This window comes from Armigeres subalbatus, chromosome 2 (genome assembly GCF_024139115.2).
Source record: "Armigeres subalbatus isolate Guangzhou_Male chromosome 2, GZ_Asu_2, whole genome shotgun sequence".
Lineage (NCBI taxonomy): Eukaryota > Metazoa > Arthropoda > Insecta > Diptera > Culicidae > Armigeres > Armigeres subalbatus.
In genome coordinates, this window is record NC_085140.1 from 291,598,344 (window position 1) to 291,601,598 (window position 3,255).

The 3,255-nt window shown below is 45.3% G+C and overlaps 1 long non-coding RNA gene across 1 annotated transcript; it reads right to left on the reverse strand.

Moving 5' to 3' along the window:
- Positions 1-1,661: 1,661 nt before the first annotated feature.
- Positions 1,662-2,382, reverse strand: LOC134216532 (uncharacterized). Its single transcript, XR_009980710.1, has 3 exons — positions 2,107-2,382; positions 1,943-2,051; positions 1,662-1,887 (listed from the first exon to the last, which is right to left on the reverse strand). It is a non-coding gene; the product is annotated as an uncharacterized LOC134216532 (long non-coding RNA).
- Positions 2,383-3,255: the final 873 nt, after the last annotated feature.

Consider the following 3,255-nt stretch of genomic DNA (forward strand, 5'->3'; position numbering starts at 1 on the left):
CCGGAAGCAGTTGAGTCGTTGTACGCGGGATTTTTCTGGAATGCGGTCACTCGATTGAGAGCGGGTGCAGTATCTTCGTCTGCTTCGAGCGGACATATACTGTTTAAGGCTTTACCTGGACCAGTCAGTCGGTTGAGCTGGTGTCCTGAGTCGAGAAGAGATGGAACAACATGCGAAATCGTGTATCCTTCGTCGGGGATTGACATCCTTCGTGGAGATTGGCGAAACTGAGCAAGCGATGCACCGGAGACAGTTGTGTCATACAAGCGTTCGTCGGGAAGCGGAGATTGGCGGAACTGAGCAAGCGGTGCACCGGAAGCAGTTGTGTCGTTGTACGCGGATCATTCTGGAAGGCGGTCACTCGAGTGAGGGCGGGTGCAGTATCGTCGTCTGCTTCGGGCGGACATATACTGTTTAAAGTTTTACCTGGACCAGTCAGTCAGTTGAGCTGGTGTCCTGAGTCGAGAAGAGATGGAACAACATGCGAAATCGTGTATCCTTCGTTGGGGATTGACATCCTTCGTGGAGATTGGCGGAACTGAGCGAGCGATGCACCGGAAGCAGTTGTGTCGTTTTACGCGGGATCATTCTGGGATGCGGTCGCTCGGTTTAGGGCGGTGCAGTATCGTCGTCTGCTTCGGGCGGACATATACTATTTAAAGTTTTACCTGGACCAGTCAGTCGGTTGAGCTGGTGTCCTGAATCCGTTGGTTGCTACTTTGAGTAGTCCACGAAACTCCTACGTTTCTCCAGTTGTCGCTGATACACCGGGCATTCTTCACTCCATGCAGCATGGTTTGTTTCGATTCGCAGTTTCCGCTCAGCGTTCATTTTCTTGCAGTTTGCGCATTCCTTTTTATTTGATTTGCACTCTTGCACTACATGATTCTCACTACATATTGGGCACTTAAGAGATTCTGCCTTACAGTCTTTACTTCTGTGGTTAAATGCACAGCTCTTGAAGCATCTAGTCACTAGCAATCCATCAATCACTCGACATAGATATTTCTTAAACTCGCAAAGGCAGCCCTTGCTTTCGTCCATGCACCTATGTCGATCTTGGTACCGCCGTCTGACGTCATTTGGCTACCAAGATATTGAAAGCTTTCAACATTCTCCACTGGTTGCCCGGCTAATGTAAAACTGGAAGGGGTCACCGTGTTTACATCCAACGATTTGGTTTTGTTGACGTTGACGTTGGCAGCCCCATCCCGGTGGATAGGGAACCTTGGGCCAACAACCTACTGTTCCCGAAACATCAATTTGTTCGGGATTTCGATAATTAAAGAATACGGACTGGAGGGCCAAAGCACCAACATATCAAATAAGAAGTCACAAATCTAGATTTCCTACATATATTCAGGGAATTTGCCCTTATTCATCCACCTTCCATCTTCCTATCTGTCCCTAATTTTCTAGATGCCTCTCCTTTAAAATTTTCTGAATAGCTAGACATTGAGTTTAGTACTCACGGTACCGTCGGGGCGTCCCCCTACAGCGATAACACTTTCCGCGGTCGGTTACCGCACGCCTCTCGACAAAATCCCTGCCTACAGTAGACACTTGTTCGCTCTGCACGCCAAATCCTCTGCTGGGGACCCTTCTGGCCAATGCGACCGGGTAACTGAATGGGGACCATCCGAAGGAGTTTTGCTGCATTCGTCCTTGATGATGCTTTATTCGTCCGCTGCAACAGTGACGAATCTATGTCGATCCTAGATCGCGTTCAGTCGGTGGTGCTCCCCGGGCCGCCTCTGCCTGGTTCTTGCGGGAGGACTGCACTCACTATTAACCATGGGCAGTCGTTCACTCGCTGGCTTTCCGCCTTTTTTGCTCGGCGATGGATTTCACGCGTTGTTCGGAGTAATCCAGATGGTAAAAAACGCCCTGTTGATGCAACAGTAATGAGAATCTAGTTTGGCGCAGATTTCAACAAACTTACCCTTTGGGGCCTTTTCTTGATAGTTCGCTTGTAAGGAGGGATCTGGACTCTTTCCCTGCGATCAAACAGCAATTTTTCCTGGCAGTCCGTCTTCGTCCAAAGTTCGTACCTGAAGCACACGAATGTAAGTTTGGAGGTTAGAAGTCACTGAATCGGCTACTTACGATAGGTGTCAGAGCCTTCGCACTCAACGGGCAGGGAACTCGTTTTCCGATATTCTCTTCGAGCCGGAATCGGTTTTTGATGATAACAGTCTGACCATGTAAGCTATGGCGACTTTCTTTGGCGTGTGTGATGGAGAAGTTCAAGCCGCTGATTGACGGGAAGGAAGCCTCCCCCCTTTACCACACGGGATAGTTCCGATGGTAGAAGCCGAAGATCAAGTCCGTTATTATTACTCGGAGAGGCTCCATGATGGCAAACAAGCTTGGATAGGTGGCTATTGCAACACCGAAACCATTCCGTACCGTGGAAGACAACAAGCCGCTGATTGGCGGATAACAAGCCTTTACCGTGGAAAGAAAGGTTACGTTAAGAAAAGGGGAGTGTTTCTGTCTACACAGGACCATTTTTATTGCCATTTTGGCGCTAGAGAGTAAATTTTTGTTCTGTTAAAGTCATATTTGAAACACGAATCCAATTTACAAAAACGTGGTACGCTGGAAAGGGTATTTCAAATCCTACAAAATGGTATAAATGTTTCCAGGGTAAAGTCAGTTTTGTGTTTGTAAATTTTGATTGTTCTCGAAAACATCCAGTAGGGTAGGTTGTCGAATTTTGTATGGGCTTTTTGGCCGAGTTGAAAATATAGCAAACGCCAATCAACATACACAGTTAAAAATTCTGAAAATTACACGCTATGGAAATATTTGAATCCATATTTTTGTATTAAAAAGCCTCTAATTTTACATCCAAATTTTTCTTGTACGCAATATTGAAGGCAAGCTCCATAGTAACGACGACCTGTAATTTTAAAAAGTGATGGATAAATGAGTCGAATCGAACGGAGCCTTTTTGTTACATCATATATGCTGTAACATTTTTATACTGTGTAAATTTTGCTCGATTCTCCAATAAAATCCACATTGAAGCGAGAGAAAATGAAACCAAATGTAAGTTTAACCTGGCAGAGCAAAAGAAAGTAGCGAGAGTTGTAAATAGCTCACTTAAAATGTAAAAAAAACAATTTTTCCACCACATTTATTTATAACTTTTTCCTCAATTTGTTTTCATCAATGGAAATATGTCACAAATGTGCCCTAGACTTGCATAATTATGACAGTGAAAACCATTTTTGGAAAAGTCAAACCAGA